The sequence below is a fragment of the Ursus arctos genome, unplaced genomic scaffold, assembly GCF_023065955.2.
Source record: "Ursus arctos isolate Adak ecotype North America unplaced genomic scaffold, UrsArc2.0 scaffold_24, whole genome shotgun sequence".
Lineage (NCBI taxonomy): Eukaryota > Metazoa > Chordata > Mammalia > Carnivora > Ursidae > Ursus > Ursus arctos.
In genome coordinates, this window is record NW_026622919.1 from 30,993,528 (window position 1) to 31,009,669 (window position 16,142).

The 16,142-nt window shown below is 41.3% G+C and overlaps 1 pseudogene; it reads right to left on the reverse strand.

Annotated features, from left to right (window-relative positions):
- Positions 1 to 4,430: 4,430 nt before the first annotated feature.
- LOC123002026 (60S ribosomal protein L37a-like) lies at positions 4,431 to 4,909 on the reverse strand (annotated as a pseudogene).
- Between the last annotated feature and the right edge of the window lie 11,233 nt (positions 4,910 to 16,142).

The window sequence follows — 16,142 nt, forward strand, 5'->3', positions numbered from 1 at the left end:
TTCACCACATCTTCCTCTTCCTATTAATATTATGACTCCCTCTTTTTGCTCAGTTCTTCCCCTTAAAAATTAAAACTGCAATTCCTGTTGTACATTTCCTAATTGGAGTAAATGGCTCTTTAAGGAATTTTATAAAAAACGTGGCAGATATGCTTTTTTTGCCAAAAATGCTACCTTTTTTTGACAAATCTTACAGCCTGAGTCCAATGTAAGTGTTAGCTATGATTATTAGTAGCACTGGTATTAGAGGTTAGTAATGCTACCAAGTATGCTGGAAATGATTTCAATAAAATTTATTTATATGAGGTTTTGGTTTTTTCTTTATTCTAAAAGGTATCCCAGATTAGCTGAAAAGTCTCAGAATTAACTTTTCTAGATTTACTTGCAGAGTGGAGTCATTGCAACTAGACTACATGGCCCACAAGCCTAAAATATTTACTGTCTGGCTCTTTATGGAAAAAGTTCACCAATCTCTAACCAAGAAGGAAATGACTTGCTTTTGTGATTTTTACTTAAACTGAATCCAAAAATTCAGTTTTGTCATGGCCTCCCCCCCCCCGTTGTTTTTGTCATGGGTAATATTTTACATTGTTAACATTTGTCACCATAACTAATACACTTTTTAAAATTAATACATTTTTTTTACACATGCTTCATCAGCCATTACTATAATTTAGCAATAGGGTACCAAGAACTGGTGGAAACCAACTGCCCTGCCAGTGGGAACAGCTTTGAAGAGGAGGTGTTCTGCTCCATTGGTTTGCATTCTTTTGTAGTCTAGTTGACTCAAAATTGCCAGTGCAAGAGTGCAGGTTTGTGTAACCATTCTTTTTTTTTTTTTTTTAAGGAGGGTGGTGGTCACAGCACCTTCCTTTTTTTTTTTTTTTTAAAGATATTTATTTAACAGAGAGACAGCCAGTGAGAGAGGGAACACAAGCAGTGGGAGTGGGAGAGGAAGAAGCAGGCTCCCAGCAGAGGAGCCCGATGTGGGGCTTGATCCCAGAACGCTGGGATTATGCCCTGAGCCAAAGGCAGACGCTTAACAACTAAGCCACCCAGGCGCCCCTGTGTAACCATTCTTGCATTAAAGTAATGTGGCATGCAGAGTTCATAACAGGTTTTGTTCTAAGTAAATATTACTGTCCACTCATTGTGGAATTTGCAGATGAAATTTCCAAAATTTGCAGATTATATTCTACAGTTCTGGGATCCCATCAGCTTTCAGGCTGGTACTGGCAGCGCCCTGCTGGCCCCAGAGGTGATACCTGTGTAGTCTACAATCTATACCCATGCCCATGGGGCTCTTCCTTGTCTGGCTTGCACCTGCTTCCATGTGGGCAGGAGCCATTCTGCCTCTCCAGCTGTAATTCCTTCCAAGTTATTTTCTACTCTTTGTGGAATCCAGCCTCCAAGGGAGAAAAAAATTCTTTCCTTTGGCTCAGAGTCTCCATTTCCTGTCTTAGGATCTATCTTTATATGAGATGAGAGTGAGAATGCTTGCCTTTAGAGGAACTTCCTCTCTCCTGCAGGAATATACCTCTCCCTCCATCTCATTCATCAGGTCTTAATGAGCCAACATGGATTTTCTGAAGTCTGGATTGTTCACAATTAGCGCCACATGTAGGACAATCTCAGTACATAGTCAAGGATGAACCTTGCCAGCGAAACATAGTCCAGTACATTTTTCCTTTTCCAGTTCCAGTTCCTCTAATGAGAGTTGAAAAACAAGTCTGGATTTCCTTTATGTGGCCTTTTGGATCTCAGGTTCTGATGCAGTGCAAGCCACATCTTAAATCACATACTCATCCCCACAAAAACATCTACATCAGTGACAAGGTAAGAAATATTTCTATCTGTACATTCCTAAGCCCCCATAATAATTTTACAGTGGTGGGGCGCCTGGGTGGCTCAGTCGGTTATGCGTCTGCCTTCCTCTCAGGTCATGATCCCAGGGACCTGGAATCAGAGCCTCACACGAGCCTCCCTTCAGGCTCCTGGGAATCGGCTTCTTCCTCTGCCCCTCCCCTTGTGCTCCCTCTCTCCCTCTCTCTCTCTCAAATAAAATCTTAAACCAGATTTTTTTTTTACAGTGGCATAGCATATATTCGCCAAGCACAATTTATATGCCCAAGTAATATATTCAGCTTCTCTATCTAAAATAATCTGCATTTTAAAAAAAGCTTTCTTTATAGTTTTTCTCAAAATGAGCAAGTGGGTGTTGCTTTAAATTTGTGCAACTAGAAAGCCCCATTAGGTAGGCTTCTTAGCACAAAAGAAACAGTTTAAAGGATTATTCAGATCTTTCACCTTTATGAATAGAATAACTGCTCATCACTCTACCTTTTTTTTTTAGTTTCAACTAAATACAGATTAAAAAGAAATTATAGGCATGTCTTCCAATAATATCAAGTCACTGTTCCAGAGTGTTTCTTATAAATTCTTAGTTTGCAAGTACACATATGAATATTTGGGGCTGTAGTTAAAATTCCATCTGACAATGTACTCTTCAAATACTCTGATTGCCCCTTAAGAAAATCTCTCTCTCGTTGTTGATGCAGCAATTTGTATTCAACCATCTGAATGCCAAAGCCACGCCCCCACAGATTCAGTCTTGCCTGCAGAGCGCCTATCATTTTTGAGCCTTTGTCCTAAGTCAGAGGGATAAAGCAATAGAGGCTCTCACCAAACATGATTTGCATTGTACCAAGTTCTTAAAGTGGTTTCCAAAGTTTACACCGCTATGAACAGTAAAAAAACAAAACCTCCCTATATCAACCAACTTCTGTTAGGTAAGCCTTCAATTATAAAACAACCCCCAGAAATTTCAGTGGCTTCCCAAAAGGTTTAGTTCTTACTTGTTATCTAATGGCAACCAAGGGCGAGCAGAGGCGCTCCCCTCCATTTCTGCTTCTGGAATCCAGCAGTCTGGTCTGGTGTGATGGGCTTTTGTTTAAACCCCTTATACCATCGACGAGCTGTGTGATTTTGCATAAGTTCCTTAACTTGCTTACGCCTCTTTCTTCATCTATAAAATGGGGATAATAATGGTACTTTTAGGGTTGTTGTAAAGATAAAAATGTGATAACATGTAGAAATCAACTAGTAGTAGAGTGCCTTGCACACAGAAGCTCTCACTGATCTCCCATTGCTTTTCGTTCAGGCTCTGAACACCTGTGCCCTTGGATTATCAACATTTGTGCTTCAGATGTTGGTCCGCTTTACTATTCTTTGGAGGGAGGAATAAATAAAACTCAACTTTGTCTTGTGACTAACTTGATATTGTGGGGATATAGCTTGGTAGAAAGGAGGTTGAAGTTCTTGTCTTAATTAAGTTTGTTTGTTCTCAGGGCAGAGATGTGGCCTATGCCGGAAAAAAAAAAAAAAAAAAGGTGAGAAATTCCCTCCATGTATCACATAGAGAAAGAAGAGTGTCCCTGGCCTCTGGGAGGATGCAGGGCGCATCGTCAAGTGCTACCCAAATACATAATTGGAGGAAATATGATATAGCTCTTTTACCTTTCTATGTTCCTGAAGAATGTCTCCCTTGTGGAAAAGCTGACAGGATGATAAAAACCTCCTGATTAATGTAATGCTTTCCTCTGTTGCTCAGAGCTTGTGTGTGTGTGTGTGTGTGTGTGTGTGTGTGTGTGTGTGTTTAAAAACTAGTTGGAAAAACATCTCAGGTTCCTCCTCGCTGATCTGTTGCGTGGGCTGTGCCACGACCTATTCTTATTATAACAGTACGGCCTCCGGAAGTGAGCAGGTCTGAATTTGAATCCTGACACCTTCACATGCTTGTTCTGTGATCCGGGGCATCTAAATGAATGTCCTTTTATTCATCAATTCATCTATTCGTGTATTCATTCTCATTCTGAACATTTATCGAGCTCTCTTGCTACGCCAGGCCCCAGGCTGGACTTGAGGGGTACAAGCATAAGGAAACATGACACCAGCCCAGGACAGTTTGCCGTCCGTCTACCACGGCAGCCTACAAAGTTTCCTGGCCGCTCATACCATCACGAAAACAGTTTTGAGCACAGGCCACTCACGTACGTACATTTTTAGATATTATGTAATGACTTCTGCACTATTGTATTGTGTACATAATAAGACGTGATTACAAAACATGGTATTTTAGGGGTGACCGGGTGGCTTAGTCCGTTGAGTGTCTCTTGATTTCGGCTCAGGTCGTATCTTGGGGTTGGGGGATTAAGCCCCCCGTTGGGCTCTCCGCTGGGCATGGAGCCTCTTGAAGATTCTCTCTCTCTCTCCCTCTGCCCCTCCCACTCTCTCTTCCTCTAAAAAAAAAAAAAGTATTTTATCGCGTACTACCTGGGTGTATAAACCCAATTTTAAAGGCCACTGGTCTAGTGGTAAGCTTCTCTGAACTTCACTTTCTTTCTGTTTTGCTGCTTTTGTTGTTCCGCGACTTAACGCGTTTGCTCTAGGCTAGCGGTGTTTCCGATGGCGGGCTTCTCCTGGTCTTTCAACTCCTTTAGTCCTCTGCTGGCCGACTTTGCTGTGAGGGCAGAAGCGGCGCTGCTGGTCCAGGTCCCTCCAGCTACGTTTTCCTGAGGGCACCGCAAAGCCAGATCCCCACAGCTCATCTCCTCCTCTTGGTTTTGCCACAGAAGGAGCAGGTGTACTTGGTGTACTGGCTTATTTCAATCTTCTTTTTCTGAGGAAGGCACCAGAACGGGTCCCATATTTACCAACGATTCCAGCCTTCTTGGTGCGTGTAGCCGTGTCCCCGCAAACTAGGTCTGAGCCCAGAGACGAAGAGAGGCAGTTAAACTTCACTTTCTTCATCTTTAAAATTGTGATGATGAGATCTTTCTCATGGTATCGTTGCTCATTTATTCACTCAACAACTTGCATTGAGCACTCTCCAATATTAGATTCTGTCTGAGGGACTGGAGGGAGCGATAAATGTCAGTTGTACTTTTTAATGTCTGAGGGGAGATTTCTGTTGGAGGGGGTTCCTATTTATACTTATGTTTTAATTGATATTCAATATATTAAAATTCTTATCTAGTTTTTCTTAAGTCTTTAAGATCAACTTCAACATCTTGGTAATTATTAATCCTGTCATAGGTTGTATAAAGATAAGTTCCATTACTTTTACTTATTCTATGATTAATGCTCAATACTTACATTGAAAAGATTAAGTCCTCAACATTTAGCATGCTGAGTAAGTAGTTCATCGAGTTTCACGAAACATTTAAAGTAATTACATATTTAGTATAACTGATTCTCTCAAACCTTTTTCAAATTCCTAACATTAGTCCGATATTAGGGTTCAATGTAGGAAGCGAACATACTCTAGGTGTCTTAAGCAGAAAGGGGTTAAATATAGGACATTAGATAATTGTCAAATTGTTGGGAGCAGTGGAGGAACGGACTCAAGGCATACCTCTTGGGTGACTTCCACAGCACTGCAGAACTGATCTATCAAGGATGTGGCTCCTCTGTCACCATCAGGAAACTGGAGATCAGAGGCCAGAACCTGAACTACTGAGACAAAAAAATCCTGCATACTGCCTAAGACGCCATTCAGGGGTCGTAGAACTGGGACGAGGAAGTCATAGCAGCCACCACCACAATTACAATTGCCTTGTCACTGAATGGCGCTCTGGGGCTGCCACTGCCGCGCTTGTCTGTCAACACTCAAGAAGCTAGAGACTGGATACTGGCAACCCCAAATTAAAGCAGCGCTACACACCGCAAAGTGTCCGGAAGGCGGACTTCGCCACACTTCTGTCTTCGGTCTTATTGGGTCATTGTTGCTCATGTGTATGTTGCGCTCCTTCTAAGTGAATTGAAACCTCCAGGAGGGGCGCCTGAGTGGCTCGGTCGTTTGGGCATTTGCCTTCGGCTCCGGTCATGATCCATGGGATCGAGCCCGCCTTGGGCTCCCTGCTCAGTGTCAAACCTGCGTCTCCCTCTCCCTCTGCCTGCCGCTCCCCCCGCTTGTGTCTCTTTTTATTTATTTGACAGAGAGAGAACATAAGCAGGGGGAGCGGCAGGCAGAGGGAGAAGCAGGCTCCCAGCCGAGCAGGGAGCCCGATGTGGAGCTTGATCCCAGGACCCTGGGATCATGACCTGAGCTGAAGGCAGACACTCAACCGACTGAGCCACCCAGGCGCCTCTAAATTAAATCTTAAAAAAAGAAAGAAAGAAAGAAAGAAAGAAAGAAAGAAAGAAAGAAATCTCCAGGAGAAAAGGTGTCATGTTTTCTTTTTTTCAGCCTGTAGCACAGGCACACAGTGGTTGCTCCATAAATGCACACTGATGCTTGGGTAGTCAATATATTGACATTCGATACTGTTGTTTTGATGTCCTGGTTTTGATTATCTTAATCTTCCATCTCCTTCAGTTTAATTTCTAGTGTGTCAACCATAAGCAACTGAGCATGCACAGTAAGTATTATTGACATTGGAAAGAACTGGATCGTTTCCATTGGCAATTGTCAGAGACATTCACTGTGGACCTTACTATGTAGCTATTTTGCTACTGATAATAGATGTTTAGGAGTGGCTGTCTATAGCAGGAAGTTTTATAGTTTGTTGTATTAGGGCAGCAGTACATCTAATTGGTATAAGTTCATTTATACCCTGAACCCTCACTGTGTAAGTGTGTTGGGAATGGTACCCATACATGGCACTTATGGCCGTCATGCAAATTTAATACAAAGCAAAATTTCCTGATGTAACACTACTTAGCAACCTAATAATTATAAAATTTTATTTAGAAAATTAACCAATTTCTCTTCAACTTTTCAGATTAAAATCACAAATATTCATCAAACTTTTCCAAACAAGCATGGTTCTAGAAGACTTCTGGTTTTCGGATGGCAGTATATAGACATTTCTGTCCCATTGTCATCTCAGAAAACACAAGAACAAAGACCAGATACAAAATCAATCTTTGATAAAACTCAGGAGACGTCTGAGGCATATACAGGGAAGTAGAAACTGGGAAAAGTAGAAAAGGGAAAGTAGAAGTGAGAAGTCAATGAGTGACTTGGCGGACTGGCAGAGTCCCAGCAGGGCACCCAAAACGAGCTGAATTCCCTCACACAACCTATGAAAGACTCCGAAACAGGGTACCAGGTACCTGAGTGGTGGAGGCTGACACAGAAGATAGACTCTGGAAAATTCTGATTTGACCAAAAGCAAAAGAACTGTAGCCAATTCTCCCTACAGTCAAGTACTGCCCTTCTATAGGCTGCTTCCAATCAGCTTTTTAGTACCTACTCATAAATGTGAATGGCCGGTCAAGGACTGCCAGACGTTTAAGGAAAATGTCCAGTAAGAAAGAGGGAGACTGAAACAAGTAAACAGGAAAAAAGGAGAGCAGACATTGCGTGTGCGTGGTGTGTGTACAAAACAGTCATGGAGTAAGAAAGGAACACTCTGAAACTTTAAAGTTTGATAGTAAGAATTCAAGAAATAAAACTAAGGGATTAAAAAGTAAAATCAAGGAGACTTCTCAGAAACTAGAAAAGTAACTAGATGACAATAAGGAGAGAAAAGATAAGAAAATTAGAGAATTCAAGAAGTTTAAAAACTAATGAGTGTTCCAGAAAAAAAAGGCAGAATAGTAGGGAGAATATTATCAAAGAGATAGTACAAAAATACTTTCCAGAACTAGAAGATATGAGTCTTCCAATGGATAGAGATCACCAAATGCCCAGTACCATGAACAAAAATGAAACTCTCAACAAATTCTATCATTATGAAATTTTAGAAAACCATAGGTAAAATATCCTAAGATCTTTTAATGAAAACAAAATAGATCACCTACCACACCCTCCCTCTCAGCCCTGAATCAGAATATCATTCGATTTCTCAGTAACAACCCTGGAGCAATAAACAACAATACTAAACAACTAAAACAACAATAACAACAATGGAACAGTGCCCTGACATTTCTGGGTAAAAATTTATTTTCAATGTTCAATTCTATACACATCCAAACTCTCGATCTTGAGTGAAGCCAGAATTTTCAGTGATGTGTCTTCCAGTCATTATTTCTTGGGAAGGTGCTGAAGGATATGTTCCACTAAAAGAAAGAAGTAAACCAAGGAAAAAGAAGACCTTGGATGCAGAGAACAAGAAGTTTACGTAGAGAGAGACAAAGGAATTTCCAGCATGATGTCAGAGAGCACACCCAGGAGGACAATTCTGCAGCTCCTTTTGAGGACAGCTAGTCTGGATTGGAGCAGGACACCGAAAAACTGCAGGTGTCGTGTCTCTAGCAAAGGGAAAAAAGTAACGGATAGGTCATCTGGCAAAAATGACCATGTAAAACTTGTATTGAAACATTTCAGTATCAAGGAGTATTGCAAAATTTAATGCTAAGTTCAAAGAAATTTAAGTCCATGAAAAATGAGGTTGGTGTATCCATACAATGGGATATTACTCTGTAATTAAATGAGCTATGAAAAGACATGGATGAATTTTAAATGCATACTGATAAGGGAAAGAAACCAGTCTGAAAAAAACACATACTGTATGATTCCAATTATATGACATTTTGGAAAAGACAAAACTATGGAAATGATGAACAGATCAGTGGTCATCAGGGGTTTAAGAGGAGGGGAGTGAAACACATGGGTTCCTTAGGGTGGTGAAACTATTCTGTGTGATGTTCTAATTGTGAATATAAGACATTAAAACCTATAGAACTTTTCCAAAAACCCATGGAACTTTACAGCACAAAGTTCAATTCATGCAAATTTTAAATGTGATCTAGGAGGTTGAGGGAACCCAGTATAAAATGCATAGTGTGACAAACAAATCTAAATGTATTGCAAATATATGAAGCAACCTCTCTGGACGGAGTGGGAGACTAAAGGTCTGAACTAGGTAACTTTGGAAATGAATGCAGTCTGTAAAATGAAAGACAAAAGGCACTGTACATAAGCACTGTATACAGACTGATAAAAAAAAACAACTAGGTGCTTCCTGGGTTAATAATTCTGAAAAATCTGTGTGTGTGTATTGCAATCGAATCAGTAAATAAGTGGATGGCTGATGGTGAGAGCTATGTTCTCATTGGAGTGGGAGCTTATAGATAAGTAAGGGGCAGATGCAAGGATGATCCATGTGGTAATTGGAATAGAGTTGGAGATGGTATGAACTCATGTTTATATAGAGAGACTCAGCTACATATAGAAATATTTAGGGGCGCCTGGGTGGCACAGCGGTTAAGCGTCTGCCTTTGGCTCAGGGCGTGATCCCGGCGATCTGGGATCGAGCCCCACATCAGGCTCTTCTGCTATGAGCCTGCTTCTTCCTCTCCCACTCCCCCTGCTTGTGTTCCCTCTCTCGCTGGCTGTCTCTCTCTCTGTCAAATAAATAAATAAAATCTTTAAAAAAAAAAAAAAGAAATATTTATAGATCTGCGGGTATACACGGATTAGTACACTGTGTGTATCTCCTATCTCTGCCAGCCGGGAGGGCCTAGAAGCAAGACAACCTGGTAGCAGTGAGCACACTAGCACCTAGATATTGGCTTCTAATACCATTCTCCAACAGGAGGAACCAGGGTTCCTTGGAGAAATGACTGACTCTAAAACTGGATCAGGAAAAATACAATATGGGCCTGTAGCATTTTGTAGTAGCAGAAGGTAAAAGAACGCCTAAAAAAAAAATTGGGGGCGCCTGAGTGGCTCAGTCGATTTGGCGTCTGAGTCTTGATTTCAGCTCAGGTCATGATCTCAGGGTTGTAGGGTTGAGCCCTACGTCAGACTCTGAGCTCAGCAGGAAGCCTGCTTGAGATTCTCTCTCCCTCTGTGGGCCCTCCCTCCCCCGCTCTTTCTTAAGTATTTTTAAAATAAAATAAAATAAAATTTAAAAATCCCAATGATGGGATTTCCCTTCACTCCCAAATTTCCAATGATGGAAATATGTCAAAAGGACACAGGAGCCACCTGACAGAACTCCTAATGGCCAAGCTGGAACAATTTAAAAATAATGAAAAAAAAAGTTGTATTGGATGATAACCCAAGTATAAAAAATAGATATCCGTGGGGCGCCTGGGTGGCACAGCGGTTGGGCGTCTGCCTTCGGCTCAGGGCGTGATCCCGGCATCATGGGATCGAGCCCCACATCAGGCTCCTCCGCTATGAGCCTGCTTCTTCCTCTCCCACTCCCCCTGCTTGTGTTCCCTCTCTCGCTGGCTGTCTCTATCTCTGTCAAATAAATAAATAAAATCTTTAAAAAAAATAGATATCCGTGAGTCCATACTGTATAAATAAATGATTGAATAAGTGGGGAGAATAGACAAATCTCCCACATAGAAGAATTCCAAATAATTTATGTGGAGCTAACTCCCCACTCATTAAGCAGGCCGAACATAGTGACTTCCTTCCACAGAGTATAGTATAGAAATGGGGAGGGGGGAGAGCTAACACTCCCGTAAGCCAGAAGATCAAAGTTAATGCCAACAGTGATAAGTCATATCAATAATAGGTCCTCTTGGTGTGATCTGATGAGAATGGTCTTCCTCCCCCAAATAAATTACCCCAGTCTAATTGTGACAAAAACATAAGACAAGGGGCACCTGCGTGGCACAGCCAATAAGCGTCTGCCTTCGGCTCGGGTCGTGATCCCAGGGTGCTGGGATCGAGCCCCGCATCGGGCTCCCTGCTCTGCAGGAAGCCTGCTTCTCCCTCTCCCACTCCCCCTGCTTGTGTTCCCTCTCTCGCTGGCTCTCTCTCTCTCTGTCAAATAAATAAATAAAATCTTAAAAAAAAAAATACCCATAAGACAAGTCCTACTTGACAGTTATTCTACAAAATACCTGACTAGCATTCTCAAAACTGTCAAAGTCATAAACACAAGGAGGGTCTGGGAAACTCTCAGATCCAGAAGGAGTCCAAGGAGACAGGATCCTGGAACAGAAAAAACAAAACAAAACAAAACATTAGGGAAAAACTGAGGAAATCTGAATAGAATATTGACTTTAGTTAATAATGCATCATTATTGATTCACTAATTGTGACAACTATACCCCAGAGTAAGTAATGTAAGTTGTTAATAATAAGGGAAACCAGGTGGAGGCCTTATGGAATCTCTCTGTATCTTTGCAATGGTTCTGTAAGTTTAAAACTGTTCTAAGATAGAAATGTTTATTTTTAAACTGAGTTAATTATTAATTCAGGGGAAACTAAATAGGTTTACAAGAGATGAAGTAAAACCGCAGTATACTGTTGGATCGGCCTTGACCGATATTTACATAGTCATGGTAACTAAAATGTGAAATGTGGATCCAAGAAAAAATTGTGATATAACTGTATTTGAAAGTTGGATGGGGGGGGTGTAAGAAAGTTAAGCACACTCATATATCTTCAGAAGTCACTGGATACTATCTGCAATTGATGAATCAAAAGAACAGTATATCGCAGAAACGTGGAGGTTATTACAAGAAGAACTAGAAGAAAGAAAAGTGTTTACCGCTGGAATTGACTAGAAACTATTGTTTTTTGTTGTCTCAAGTCACTATTTTACTTTTTAAACTATGTTAGAGAGTCGAGTTTACATTGCAAAGCATGGAGTACTTGGATAAGAATTTTAAAATATTGTGTCTAATGACAATAAACATTTCAAATGAAAATCACACGTTTGATAGGTTAAATTCTCTAATACGTTGGCTTTTCTAAAACATTTCAAACATCTACATCATCGATACCTTCATCAGACGGTAAAAAGCTCTGACCTAAGAGAAGCCAGCCAGATAGACTTATTTAAAGACTCGGGACCACGATATAGTTCTAGATTGGAATTACAGTAAGATGTTCTGTACTGAGACCCTGGTTCTTAGTTACTAATTCCACGATGAGTCTACCTAAACTCCAGGTTTTCATGCCGATCTCTTCTTACAGTTCCAGAAATACCACCTGCAGGCGGGACAGTCTCCTGCTCCAGTTTCAGCACATAGCACAACTACACATTTATTTGAAAAACTGTCACGGGCCCCTGGCTGACTCAATCAGTCGAGCCTGTGACTCTTGATCTTGGGGTTGTGGGTTCGAGCCCATGGTAGAGATTACCTTAAAAAAAAAATTCTTAAAAAAAAAAAAAGCACAGAGATGCCTTAATTTTGTTATGTATATTTTACCAAATATTAAAAAATCCTTTTTCCCCTTAGTAAAAAATGGTAATCTTAGGCATAAATAGGCCTCTGAATGTGGTAACTTTTTTTTTTTTCACATGAACGGTAGTACTTGCTACATGTAGAAGAGGAAAAAAAAACCCAGACCCCCCCCGGCCCCCGCTTCCCCCCCACCGCAGTCTCCTCTGTCATTCTGGATTCTACGCTCAGTGTGGACCCAGCACAATTGCTCCTCGACATCTACTCTCTTGACGCCCCAGGGCAATCCTTGTCCCCGCTCGTGCCCAGTACCTGCGAAACAGAATGGGTTGTGCTGCTGTCTGTGTTGGGGACAGGATGCGATGGATTTGAGTGGCAGAGGGTTTAGGGAAGAGAAAAGGCTAACTTGTGAAATCCTTTCTCTCAGGTAGCATAAAGGCAATAGATTCTTACATAATGTAGTATTTGCCCACAGTGCCAAGGGTCCATTTTTCTTGCTTCTCTTTATGTGCCATTTGTGGTTCACGCTAACTAGTGTGGTATTTGCAAAAGTTACACAGAGGGACTGACAAAGGCATTGCAATATTGAACAACAACTGTTGCTCTTCACTATGCATGTATGTAGGTAGCATGATGTGTGAAGCATGATGCCCATCGTTTACATGAGTCACTACATGGACGTTGAATGCTAGAATAGGGAACAGTTTTAGTTTTAAAAAGATAATAAGATTTGGGGCACCTGGGTGGCACAGTGGTTAAGCGTCTGCCTTCGGCTCAGGGCGTGATCCCGGCGTTGTGGGATCAAGCCCCACATCAGGCTCTTCTGCTATGAGCCTGCTTCTTCCTCTCCCACTCCCCCTGCTGTGTTCCCTCTCTCGCTGGCTGTCTCTATCTCTGTCGAATAAATAAATAAATAAAATCTTTAAAAAAAAAGATATTAAGATTTAATTAAAATTCCCCCAACTTAAAACATCCATTTTATTCAAAGTATTTTAATTGAAATGTTGGTATTTGCTTATTATAATTTGAATTTTCTTTTAATTTTAATAGATAATTTCAATTTTTAGAGGAAACGTGAAGACATGAATATGGCTTTACATTTTAAATATTTGACATGTACTTTAACATTTTTGATGAAACGTATTTAAATTGTATATATTTTGAATAAAATGACATTTTGTTTTTTAATTTTTTTAAAGATTTATTTGAGATAGAGTATTTGAGAGAGAGAGAGAGAGCATGCAAGTAAGCATGTGAACGAAGGGAGGGGCAGAGGGAGAGGGAGAGAGAGAATCCTCAAGCAGACTCCCCATTGAGCATTGAGCCCAAATAGGGGCTTGATCCCAGGACCCTGAGATCATGACCTGAGCTGAATCAAGCGTTGGCCGCTCAATCCACTGAGCCACCCAGGAGCAACTTAATGTTTTAAATTGGAGGTTGGCAGGTCTTTTCCGTAAAAAGCCAGATAGTAAATATTTAGGGATAGGGGCCTGTGATCCCTGTTGCAACTATTCCACGGTGCTGTTGTGGGGGAAAGCTGCCAAGGACGATAAGGAAATGAATGCGTATGATCAAGTGACAGTAAATATTTACTTACAAAACATGGTGGGCTGCATTTGCCCAGGGGGCCTAATTTGCTGACCCTCGCTTTAGATCATTACTATCAACAGAATACAGATTAAGTGAAAAATATGGATTATAACAGTATAACTTGTGATTTTGCAAAAAAAATAATTTTATAGAATAAAGATAGGATTTATTAATTAAATATGTCTCTATTTTATAATTTACCCAAAGTTACCATACATAAACAGAATGCCCAGAGAAGCAAGTAATCATCTTCATGGCTTCGCGTTGGCTGGGCAATGATTTCTTAGATATGACATCAAAAGCACAAAGGACAAAAAGAAAAAAAATTAACTAAATTGGACTTCATTGGAAGTCAAAACATTTGCTTCCAAGGACAACATCAGAAAGGTGACAAAACCCTACAGAATGGGAGAAAATGTTCGCAAATCATATCTCTGATAAGAGAACGTGTATCTAGAATATATAAAGAACTGCTACAACTCAGTAATAAAATGACAGCCCAATTTTTAATTAGACAAAGGATCCAAATAGACATTTTCCCAGAGAAGATACATAAATTGCCAATAAGCACATTACAAAAGATGCTCAACATTATTAGCGTCAGGGAAAGCAAATTAAAACCACAACGCGAGGGGCGCCTGGGTGGCTCAGTCAGTTGAGTGTCCGGCTCTTGGTTTCAGCTCGGATCATGATCTTGGGGTCCTGAGATCAAGCCCCTAGTCGGGCTCTTCGCTTAGTGGGGAGCCTGCTTGGGATTCTCTCTCTCCCTCTCCCTCTGCCTCTCTCCCTGCTCACACACAAACACACTCTCTCTCTCAAATAAATAAATCCATCTTGAAAAAAAAACCACAATGAGATACCACTCCATACCTACTAGGATGGTTATAATAAAAAGTCGGATAATAACAAGTGCTGGCAAGGAGGTGGAGAATTAGAACCCTCCTATACTGCCGGTAGGAATGCTGCAGCTGCTTTGGAAAACAGTCTGGTACTTCACCATATGCTACGACCTAGGTAACCATAGACCCAGCACTTCTGTATATAGTCTAGGACATAGGAAAACAGATGTCCACACAAAAACCTGTACATGAATGTTTATAACAGCATTACTCATAATAGCCAAAAGGTTGAATAACCCAAACGTCCATCAACTGGTGAACAGATAAACAAAATGTATATCCAGACAATAGACTATTCCCTGGCAATAAAAAGACATGTAGTGCAACATGCTACAACACGGATGAAACTTCACTTATATGAACAGTCTAGAATAGATGAATGAGACAAAGTAGATTAGTGGTTGCCTAGGGTGGGCGTTGGGAGAAAATGTCGGTGGGGGGGTGTCTGCCTAGGGATATGGGATTTCTTTTTAGGATGATGAACATATTCTGGAATTAGATAGTGGTGATGGTTGCACAACCCTGAACATACTAAAAACCACTGAATTGTATATTTTATTATTTTATTTTTTAAGTTTATCTCCACACCCAACATGGGTCTTGAACTCACAATCCCGAGATCAAGAGTCACATGCTCTTCCGACTCAGCCAGCCAGGCGCCCCTGAATTGTATATTTTAAATGGGTGAATTGTATGGCATGTGAATTATATGTTACTAAAACTGCTATTTAAAAAGTGCGATCTACAGGGCACCTGGCTGGCTCAGTCAGGAGAGCATGCGACTCTTGGTCTCAGGGTCATGAGTTCGAGCCCCACTTTGGGAGTAGAATTTACTTAAAAAAATATGCCATCTAGCACTGTGCCTGGCCTATGCCTCTTCCCCAAACCTCCTGACCTGGGACACCCCTGAAAGACTTGCTAGATTATTTCACCTCTGACAGGATTTTTACCCACCACCATCTAGGTGACCCTGTTTTCTCTCTCTACACAAACGCCACACCTTTAGACTTTGCCCTTTCTTTTTTGCTTCCCACTGGTCACCAGCAAAGGAATTTCCTAGGATAGGACAGGCTCTGCTAACATTCATTTGATTGCTGAGGAAGCAGAGACGCAGATCAGCTCGAAACAGCGCTATCACCCAGGCTCTCCACCCGTTGCTTCTGTGGGCCCTTCTCCCCGAGGGGTCACTTCACAGCTTGAGCTGGAATCTTCTATGACTCATACCTGCCTCACCTCCCCCTCTCTTTCTCTGGTGCAAGCCGGACCATCCCCCCCCAACCCCACCCCAGCTCCCTTCATGACAGAACTCTCTGCCTGGGCATCAGGTCTACCATTAGTAAAAACTTACTTCAAGTTAATACAGCAACTACCAGTGAATATTCCTTTCTTCACAACTTCCTAAAATTTGAACAATATTTCCCTGAGTCACTAATTTACCAAGATCTCCCTGAATCCGTTCTATTGTTCGCTTGGTGTTAGACTTTGGACTTTGTTTGCTCATCTGTAAAGAACGGTGAGTGGAGGGTGAATGGAGGCCAGATTCTCCGAGGCTCC